The sequence below is a fragment of the Tyto alba genome, unplaced genomic scaffold (genome assembly GCF_018691265.1).
Source record: "Tyto alba isolate M040663 unplaced genomic scaffold, T.alba_DEE_v4.0 Super-Scaffold_27, whole genome shotgun sequence".
Taxonomy (NCBI): Eukaryota; Metazoa; Chordata; class Aves; order Strigiformes; family Tytonidae; genus Tyto; species Tyto alba.
The window spans coordinates 13,563,752-13,575,384 of record NW_024881301.1 but is presented as its reverse complement, the minus strand read 5'-3'; positions in this window follow the sequence as shown (position 1 = coordinate 13,575,384).

The following is an 11,633-nucleotide window of genomic DNA, read 5'->3' as shown; positions in this document are numbered from 1 at the left end:
TCATTCAGTGCACTAAGAGACTTTGCAAAAAGAAACATTGAGTGCTGTGAATGTCATTTAAAATCCGACTCTTTAGGACCTGTTGTAGTTAAGCTTCCTATGGCAAGTTTGGAATTTCTGATTCTAAATATAAGGAAGAGCAGGAATACCTTGGTAAAGGTAAATAAAACTTTTCAGTAAAAGTCCATTATATGAGGAGTTTTACATGTGAGATTTCCTCCAACTCTATGAGTACCAATCTGTATAGTGTCACACATAGCTTAGTTATAGGAAAACTGTAATTTGTCCATAGAATGCCAAGCAGATCACTGAAAAATAGACAAACTGCAAATTGACCTTTCTGTTCCTATCTAAACAGCTTTGATGGAAGAGCAAGATAATCTTCCAGAACATGTACAACAGGAAAAAGGACAAAAAATACATTTAATCAATTAAAGAATGAATAAAAGCTGACTAATAAAAGTATCTCAGGTAGTAAAATACGATTAAGAAGCTTGTTACAAGAACTACAAGAGTAACACATAAACTGTTGACACAGTAATAAAGACTGTTTTCCCAGTGCAAGCTATTATTCCTTAAACCTCTTTTTCTGGGCATTTTTCTGCTTGGCAAACATATTTACAGAAGTTGGAAGTTTCCATTTTCTTACTGTTACCCTGATTTTCGAGTTAAAACAAACATGGTAATTCCAAGCCATTTTGGGGGATGGCAGTGGAGATTATATTGTATCGGTGAACTTTACTTACCACATTACTACATGTTTCCTTTAAAACTCAGATGATTTACAGCAGTGCTTCCCCTTGAACCTGGACTCGATGCACTGTACAAAGGGTGACATCATTGGCTCCTCTTGTTACTTAGAATTAAAACACGAAGAGGGGAAGAACAAGTAATTAACAGCACATTGAACCTGTGGATTCTCGGGAGGTATCAGGGTTGCCACGGCTGTTCTTGGACACGTGTCAACCTTCCTGAAGCTGAACAAACCCTGTCATTTGTTGCTGGAAAGAGAGGAGCCTTATCTCTGCATGCATGCGCTTTGAGATAGTCCCATACGTTCTGTTTCTTTCAGTTTCAAGGAGACGGTACAGGATCTCTGGATTGACACATGGTCTTTACACTATTAATTAAGCAGTTATTTACAGCATGCTGTGAACCCTGCTTTATCCAGCTGAGCTAGTGGCCTTTTTACAAAGCAGCTTGTTTCCTACTCCATGCTAGCTAATGTTGTATGCTGCACTTGCCTAACTCGCACTGAATGAGAGATCTCAAATTAAATGTTTAAATGCTGGAGTTCCTTCAGAACTTTGTGTGGTTTCTTGGTTGCTAGGACAATTTTGAGCTAACATCCGTATCAGTTGACAATGAATGGGTCAGCCAACTGTGAAACCTATAAAACTGGGTCAAGAATAGTTCTGCCCAACCCAGCAAGAGTGAGGCCTGAGCCAAAGGAAATAACCTTTTCCCTCGGCTATTCATTTTCTTATAAATGTAGAGCTTATTGTACCAGACTCATGAAAGGTAAAATCAAAGCATGTATGAGCAAATATAATGATTATTAAAACAGGAAAATATTATTGCTATTGGAACAGCCTTTGCTGCTTTTAGGGTAAGAGCAGAACCAATCTTGAAGTTATCTGGCAGTGTGTGAAAGCTGATCCACTTATTTGTATTCAAGCCCTACGTAGAATCATAAGAACATTTTTTGACAAATACAATGGAAAATATTACAGCTATTTTGAAACTACATCAGCTCACATATGTTCTGAGATATTAACTTGGCATGTTCCGTCCTGATTGCTTTGTAAAATATGTCCCTCTTTTTATGAGTGTCTCTACATTGGTGCATAAGGGCATTTGTGCTATTGCATGACTAATTTCTGGTTTTGTATGCAAGTTCATCAGGACAGTACACTATGTTGGCCTATATCTGTGCAGGATACGCCACAATGAGTCTCTCTTCTTGCTTTGTTCACAGAGATACTGAAATAAAAATGACCAATAAAAATATAATGGGAGTGAAGGTGTAAACGTGACTGAAGGTGCATTCTTGGAGGAAGATGGATGATTTTGTTCAAAAGAAATGGCCATCAAGTGAAGGTAGGTGGCTTGGATTGAAGTGAGTGTATGTATTATTGCTGTTCATTAATAAATACCCTAGTTTTCATAACATCAAAAATACTTTCCGTCCTTTTAAAAAAAAATATATTTTTTTTCAATGTTCTTCTAATCCTGACTAAAAGGAGTACTTTTGCTTTGTGTTCACGTGTCTGGGAAGGGCCTATCTTCAGCCCTGCCAATCAAGGTACTTGGTCTTGTTATTCTTAAGTATCAAGATTCTTAACTATTGTATATAAATACTTGTTTCTGGTTGACTTCATACAGTCTCCCCATTTCATACTAATTAACTTCTGCCAGAGCAGAAGTGTTTTTACTCTTTACCTTGCAAATTTTTAATTTTTACCTTGCAAATATTAATAAGATGTAATATTACCTGCATGAATATTGCCATAAAAACATATGGGAATACTCTAATGATTGAAAGTTTACAGGACTAGAGTTTCTCTGCTTCTCTCCTAAGTTTCAGTCATGCTACAGGTACAAAGTCTATTACAACACTTTTAGAGATGTTCAGTTACTTAGTGTGTGACTGAAAAATATTACCCTTTAGCAGACTACTCTTCAGTGATTATTGTATAGTTATTGTGATGTCCTGACTGCCTCCACAGAAATACGTTCATTTGTTCTAGCTAATATTGTTTGCATTTTGATGCTTGGGTTTAGCACTGATAAAATCACCTACTTTTACTATGTGCAGTGTATTGGTTGTTAAATGCATAAAGGATTTTTATGGCATCTCTGTTACAATTTATTGGCATTGCTGATCCTTCTGGTTGTTTCACTGGAGAATGGTAACTGAATTTGTAAGCTGAAAGATTGCTTTGCTTTAGATAAATACACTGTTTTTGCAGCTTGTCATGAACTTGTTGCTGATGGGTGGGGTTCCAATTATTTTATGTGTTTGGGAAGGGGAAAGAGAGAAGATATGAAAAAGAGACTGAGGGCACAAGTTGGAGGTTTACATCTGAGAATTTCCTGCCTTCTCTCTCTTCTCGAAAATGTAAGAAAATAAACACCTACATCCAGTTGTAATCTCAATACTGTATTATTAGAGAATGCTCTACATTCTGGATGTTGAAAGGTAGCACTGAGAAAAGTCAGAAGCTCTTTGGTATCCTTGCTGCTGCATGTGAATGTGCACACCAGGTGCTAGCCCCAGCTCTGTGGAGTGAACAGGTTCTGGCACACTGGAAAATAGATCCCTGCTGTCTAACACGTTATCTCAACCCTTATAGTATGAATGTGAATCTAATGTGCTTATTATCGCCGATGGGGTGCCTTCTACACCAGAGGGTAGGTTTTTTTCCTGTCTTAAGGAATGTATTTTCTGGATCCTTTGAGTTCAGTGAAACATAAAGCTGCAGTCTGTCATCATCTATCATGGATATCCCACAATTCCTTGCTTCATTTCATTTAGCCCACAAATCTTTCTTTTCATTTCATTTGCACTATAAATCAGAGACTAACCCATTCTACAGCAAAGTCAGAGGAGTTTTCATAAAAGCTGGTAGAAAGAATACCTTTCAGCATCTATAGTCACGTCTAACTAGCATGAGCAGTCACAGGCGGGTGCCTCAGGGAGTGATGCAAAGAAAGCGGCATAGTGCTCCACTTGCAAGATTAAGAATGGAGCATTGTGCAGCCCTTCAGAGCTTGCAGCCAAATACCACAAGCGGTTATGTGGACCTGGCTGTGTCCCCAAACCAGTTGGCTACATTTCTCCAAGGGCAGGGTACACTGTTGGGCCTCTTAACCAGCCCCTGTACAGGAGAACTCCAGCCACTGAGTAGGGCAGGATGCAGCTGTTTATTTCCTGTTGTTCTTGATACATCATTTGCTCACTCCTGCAGCCAGAATGTCTTTTTGGGTTTTGGCACTAATGAATGTGAAATAAGTTTTTATTGTTGCAGAAACAAGATTTGTTTTGTTCTGACCAGTAAAGGGCAAAACCTTTTCTGTTTTCTTTTCAGCATGTTCCTTAAAGCTCCTCTTATTCCCTACTGCGAGTTACATATCTGATGTTGCTTGGTGAATGCTGGTCCCCAAGTCAATAAATGTGGTTTTTGAGGCATTTCCTCTCTGAAATGAGTATTTGCCTGTCTTGCAAAGAATGAATTATTCACACTATCAAATAAGCAACAGTAAGTCTTCATCTGAACATCTTCAAAAATTGATATGTTTAAACAAACTGCCCTTATAAATAATCTTTTATCTAAGGGTGGAATTGTTTTACATCTTAATGTGTGTAGGAACCTAAATGTCATACATAATATGGATAATCTTTCCTCTTTTGTACTCCTGGAAACCTCTTCTCCAAATAATAGAGGGTTTATAAAATACTGATAGCTGTAGGCTAATTAAGGCAGGATCTGGCTATATTATCTAATCCACTTCTTGGGACATATCTGAGCCAAACCTGCTCTGAGAACTTCTGTGTATCAGCGCACAATGGTCCAGCATTTACTCCTTTTGGAAATAATTTTGCATTATTTCTAGGTCTGAGTTTGTTGAATCAAATTTGTCATCAAATACTTGGATATTCAGGGAAGCTACATTTTTCCATGGTGCTCTCAACCATACATGTTGTGGAGACACAAAGGAGAGTACATACGCTTTTAACACAACTTTATGAATCTCTAGTTCACACATTTCTGGAGACAGAGTATACCTGGGAAATATAATTACAGGATTTGGTCAAAGCCATGCTCTCCTGACAAAAGGAAGAAGTAAAACTATAGTGAAACACATACCATGAATTTAAGGCTACCACATGTCAGAATATCTGGGTTTTGTCCTCTTTTTTGTTTGTTTGTTTGTTTCTTTCGTTTAATCTCTCTGAAATTTTGTTTGAGTGAAGAAAGAGAACTTTTGGCACCTACTTTGGGCTAGTGGGTGCCTTGCAGATGCTTGCAGAAGCAGTAGCAGGAACAGTATCTGTGAAATAAATGAAAGTCCACCACATCCACTGTGCCCAAGCTAGTAAACACTACAAGCATTTTTGTCACAAGCATGATGTGGTCAGACTGTACGTGCACTGGTTTGCAGGTCATTTGTACAGTGCTAATATTTCTGTCTGGGAAATGCTCTAGAGAAACTGGGGAACCCTCCTGGGGAGGCCAAAAGGCTGAATAATCAAAGCATTAGACTGTGACTCAGGAGATCCTGTTGGCTTTGGTGCCATCTCTGGGAGGCTGGAAGAGTCACTTTACTACCAGATGTATTAGCTTCCCTACTTTGTTAATAGGGATAGCAACTGTGACTTTTCTCTGATTGAAATAGTGACTGTTTCTGATCTATGGATAAAGCAACTCTGTTAGAGCTAGATATACCTGCTAGGTTTATCATGCTTTTCACTCCAAAATAACTGTACTGCTATTAGAACCATAAAGCAGTGCTGACTGAGCTACAGTTGTGGCATAAAGGAGGAAATAATAGCCAGGATGGTGAACACAATTTAAAAGAATTTTGATTGATGCATGTTGCAAAACTGGAGTAAATCTGATGATATCTATAGAGTTAGTCAAGACTAAGGCATGCACTGCTGCAAACATTACCTAGAATGGAAGCTCTTATTTTAATTGTAGAAAATGAGTGGAGGTCTGGTCCACTTAAAGCAAAAGGAATCAGGTTGGAATTTAATTGATAGTTGAAGGATATTTTGCATAGCTCCCTTCTAGACCTTTATAAAAAGCTTTGGTAGGTATTTCAAATCTTATTGAAGATGTAAAGAAGCATTTGTAGACAGCCAGTAACTCCATATACTTGGAGTTTCATCAACATTTAAAGAGCCATCTTTTAAAATAGAAGGATAGGAATTGACCTCAGGAGTTTCCATGATTCAATACTCCTAATGTTTCAACTTTCCTTTGCTCTAGCTAGAACTCCCCTGGTTTTAAATCTCTTTAGACTAAAGGTTTCTAGATTCAACATCAACTGATTTTGGTTGTATCTAAGAAGCCTTACACACATATTGACAAATATGAAATAATAGGAACTAATTTGAATTAATTGCTGTTTGAATGTACTTCTCAACTATCACATGACTCTTGAACACACTTAGTATAGAGAGTCTGGTCTATGTTTTGATGATTCTATCACAGTGTTTGAATCAAATACAAAGGTCAGTAAAAAGAAAGTTGGTTAAGAAAGAGCTTTCCCTTGATCAATAGTGCTGAACTTGACTGTTATTTTCATACAGACCTTCAAAATACCTTAAAAACTAAAGAACTGAAGAAGAGAAAGGGTTAGCTACATTGGCAAGTGGGCATAGAGATCCATGTGTTTTTGTCTGCTTAAAAAGGATGTGAACACATGATACAGCCCTGAGACTTTTTTTCCCATTTAATTGAACAGAAAAGAATAAAAAGAGCTAACAAAGCTCAGCAAAATCTGCAGTCATGTCTCAGGAGATGCACTGTCTAATTGCTCTGGAACGTCTCCATGTCCAAGGAATTCAGACAGCAAATCCTCAGAGATGTCACATAACAGAAAATCAGAGAGGATGCTTGAGTTAGTTTCTTCCCTTTCCACTCTGTTTCCAAAGCACAATGGTGGGTTGTTCCTCTGAACACACACAAGAGTGGTTCAACCTCCAATACAATAAGTGGAATCAAGGTCAAGAATAATGTTTCATGCATGTAAAATGACAGATACACACATAATACAGTATTCATACCTGCATATGACAGCTTCCTCTACCTTTCGAAAATAATGGCAGTTAGGCTTGTCAGATGTCCACAAGGATCTTCAAGTCTCAAGTAGACTTCATTTTCCTGGTGACTGGCTTCTCTAGGAGACCTAAAGAAGTTGCTCTAGGAGACCTAAAACTTAAGTCCATGCCTTAGTTCAAATAAGGAACAGAGAGATAGAGAGTCATTAAAAGAAAATGTATGCAATGTCATAAGGAAAATAGGCATTAAAAACAGTTTTAAGAGAGAAGAAATAAATAATACAGATTTTAGAGATACATTCAGTGGCCAGTTAAAATGTGTTTGAATTAGATTATCTAATTGTGCTACAAAGTAGATGTTTCTTAAAATTGGAAGGCATTGATTTCATCCAGTACTGAATTTTTGTCACTCCCATTTTCTGCCTGCCTCTCTTCTTATACTGAACTAGTTAGTGTACAACATAGCTGAGTTTTACTCTCCCCGAGTCTCGTCTTCTAATTCAGTGTTTCCAGTGTTTTCTTCTGCTTGATGTGCTCTAACTGTATGCAAGCTTTTGACTTGGTCTTCACCTTTTCTTCTTTAAAATATCTGTCAGCAACAAATGAATGTGATGCATTTCAAGGTAATTTAGTTGAATCCTACAGAAGTAATGTGGATTTTTAGCAAAGATTGGATATATTTAAGGGAATGGCAAAAGTGATAGAAGAGTTCAGTCTCTCTGCCTATGGAAGTTCTGGTATGAAGTCCAGAAAAATCAGTAGAAATGCTTCACCTGACTTCTTTGGAGTTTTCATAAGGCTTTTGTGCCAGTCACCCATTAATAGATAGCAACAGAAAAGAAAGGAATGAACAGATTTTCCTGTCTGCTGCATATAGGTTGAGAAACTCATCTTGACTTTTTATCCAAGGGCATTTAGGCTAGATATATTTGTCAGTTATTACAGCCTAACTGATTAATTTAACACTGATTGCTTAAAATCAATTTTTCTCTTTCCATTTTTGAGAGATCTGATCTTCTGTTGACTGGCTTTTAGTAACCGCTATAGCCAATTAATCTCTTTATCTCTATTACCGTAAAAGTTTTTTTTCTAGCAAGCAAGTTTCTCTATCACATCAATAAGTTCTCACTTTCTTTTGAGATACTCCTAAATAATCAGTTCTTAAATTGCTTAGATACAGTGGATTTCTGTAACTCAGAAGTTTTGGGCTTCTTCGAACAATCCATAACATACAAAAATCATGTTTGTTTAATAACGCAGCTGTGCATGAATTACTACTGTTCATTGTTTTTGCAGTATAATACGATATTTATACCACAACAACGATGAGGACTGAAATGTTAAACTCATAGAAAGAAAGCCACAGAAAAATGAGTACTAAAATGCTGACTTGCGTTTAAGAAAGAAGGATCAGAAAAACTTTTAACGTCTAAAGGGTTGTAAAGAACACTGAATCTGGGAATGTGCTATAACTGAATCCTGCATTAAAAGAGAAAGCAATCCCCTTATGAATTTCCATATGAGATAATGATATTCACAGTGCTCCTCACTACATGTATACTTTTGTTATTGTTATTTTCTTTTATCTTTTGCAAGAAAGGAGTGTAATCTCCATGGATGACATAGATATAGGATTTAACATCTCCAGCCTTTTTAAAATTTAAGAACTAGGGGTTAAAATTCTGTTTAGTTTTGATTCTCAGCATATTGCTTTAGTGGAACATTATATTGTCATATTGTATCAGACCAGTGGTATCTCTAGTCCACTGTCTTTTGTTTGAACTATTTCTATACATTTCTTCCTGACCACATTCAGAAAATCCAAGAAACCTTTCTTCTTTTTTTAACCTTTTTTTTTTTTTTTTTTTCTTTTAAATCCGCATATTTTTAAAGACCTCAAACTGACTGCTTAGTTTGATTGCACAGGAGTATTCCAGGATGATTAGTCTCTAAAACAACAGAAAAGCATGGAAAAACAGAGAAGACTTTGAACTGTGTTTGGTCCTTGCCTTGGAACCTTGAAAGGGAATTATTATATCTAGAATATCTTTTCTGCTTCAGCATAGTTGTTCTTCTGAATGAGGAAAGCTGAAGTTGTTAGGGCGAGTCCTGACAAATAAGAGATATAAGAAAGCTAGGTGATAGAGAAACTAGTTTTCCATGTATCAATAAATCATAGAAGCATAGAATCATTTAGATTGGAAAAGACTTTTAAGATCATCGAGTCTAACCATAAACCCAAGTTGCCAAGTCCACAACTAAACCATGTCCCTAAGGGCCACATCTGCACGTCGTTTAAATACCTCCAGGGATGGTGACTCAACCACTTACCTGGGCAGCCTCTTCCAGTGCTTGACAACCCTTTCAGGGAAGACATTTTTGCTAATATCCAATCGAAACCTCCCCTGGCACAACTTGAGGCCGTTTCCTCTCATCCTATCTCTTGTTACTTGGGAGGAGAGATCGTCACCCACCTTGCTGCAACCTCCTTTCATGTAGCTGTAGAGTTCAATAAGGTCTCCCCTCAGCCTCCTGTTCTCCAGGCTAAACAACCCCAGTTCCCTCAGCTGCTCCTCATAAGACTTGTGCTCCAGACCCTTCCCCAGCTTCGTTGTCCTTCTTCGGACACGCTCCAGCACCTCAATGTCTTTCTTGTAGTGAGGGGTTCAAAACTGAACACAGTGTTCGAGGTGTGGCCTAACCAGTGCCGAGCACAGAGCAATGTTCACTTCCCTAGTCCTGTAGAACCAGTCTATAGAACTGTTCTGAGTTGATTGAATACTGAAAATTATCCCCAGATATTACATATTTAGTGATTATTTCTATTATATTTTGACCTTGTTGGCTTTTTAATTTTTTTTTTTTGTGAGTAGTCTAATGAGTTATGCTGAATTTTATGCACACATCTAATCAAGGTTTAAGATATTTATATTATGAACTACATGGATGTAACTTCCAGAAACTTCTGTCAAGACCTGTTACGCTAGTGCCTATCATTATGAAGTTTCAGTATTTGCATAGGAAATCTGGGTTTTGTCACTCATACTTACTTCACAAAGTGTTCTGGATGCACAATTCATAATATAAATGATTCAGCTTGATAATATTTTGCTGCTGAGAATGTGACATGATGCAAACTGCCTTTAGAAAAGACTTTGCTTTCTGGACATCTAGCTTTGATATGAATGAGAATTTTATAATGTCCAGAAAGTACTTGGATAGCTTTCCTTAAAGCGAAGTTGTAGAAAGGCAGTTTTAGCCAGCTGTGTTAAATGTACGTATTGGTAAATTAACATTAATATGTGTATTAAGAAGGAATAAGCCCAAGATGTAAAGTTCTCCTCTGAAATTACACTGACTTTAACAGAAATTTAGACTCAGTTGTCTCTTTCAAGCTCATCTCCACTTTGAAATGGCATATGCTCTGCTGGCATTCAGGAAACATACCCAAAACAAAGTCACTGTTTTATCTATAGGCTGTGTGGTTTAAGAAAGTTCCTTAAAAGTTGTGCTGGCTGGCATTCAAAATATACATGCCTGTTTCATAGCTGGCTTCATCTCAACAATCTTTAGGTGCCGTAGTGATTACTCAACTGCTTTTCTCTATTAAAGAAAGGTTGGAAATGTAGTTCTCATCCCATTCATGTCAATGGCAAAATTCTGCAAATATAATTCTTCTTATTGAGAGAGAAAACAGTGTAAGTTCAGCAGTACTTGTGGTTTATTTCCAGCTCCTACAGCTAGGATAGTCTGGAGCCACAGGCCTTATTCCTTGCCTCAAAGCAAACTCTCCTCTATTGAGTTACTCAGCTTGTAGCTCTGGCAGTTTCCCAGCCAGGTTGAATTCACACATTGGAGAAGGAAAGTGTGTGAAGAGGGAATTTACACACAGAGGCTTTTGTTTTGCACAGCATGATGTCTCAGGCACAAAGGCTGGATCTAGGTATAGTCTGTATTACTGACCAAAGAAAGTCCTTCTTCTGCCATCTCCACTTACTAATGGCTTCCTTGCTGCATCTTACAGAAAACAGGCAATGCAAAAAAAGGAGCAAATCACACTGCTTCTGCTGTCCTGCTGTTAGGTCAGAAAGGGAAAAAAAAAGTCTAATTTCAGTGTTCAGGCCTCTTGATAGATTCAGGTTTTTGAGACTGTAGAAATGCCCACTAGTAACAACTAGCCTGTGGCTATTTGACTGGTAACTACTATAGAAATCTGGGCAGAAAGTCATTGAATGAGGGATTTTAAAGTAGTTCATTTGAAGAATGATCACGTTTCAGAAGGCAGGTTTCACATCTCCATCATGTGATGTTCACAGTAGAAAATACTTTCCTCATTCCATATGTGTTCTGTAAAAATCTATACTGCTGTACAGATATATAGGACAGATGTATTAAAAGAGTCCCACATATGAGGAATATATGAATTTTCATATGAATTTTTTGCTCTGGTACAATACTGTATTTCCAGAAGTGGTCAATTTGTATGTTTTCATGGAATATATACAGATAATGTAAATATATTTTTGCATTCAATATGCCCATGAATTGTTTGTTAATTGGAAATAAGATCTTTTCTTATCCAATTTAACCATTGCTGAATATGGATTTGAGCCCAAAGAAGTCAACAGAAGTCTTTCCATGGATTAAAATAGGCTTTAAATCAGGGCCTTGTGTTTTTATAATTAGATTTCTTCATAGAAAGCTCTTTAATTGGTACAGTATGTTCCTTTCATACAACAGGGAAAAGTGAAATTTCTTTTAATAGCAGATATTCATAGATTAGAAGGATGGAATGTTTTCCGTATTTAAATATCACAAGACATTAGAACTGTGTAATTGGAAA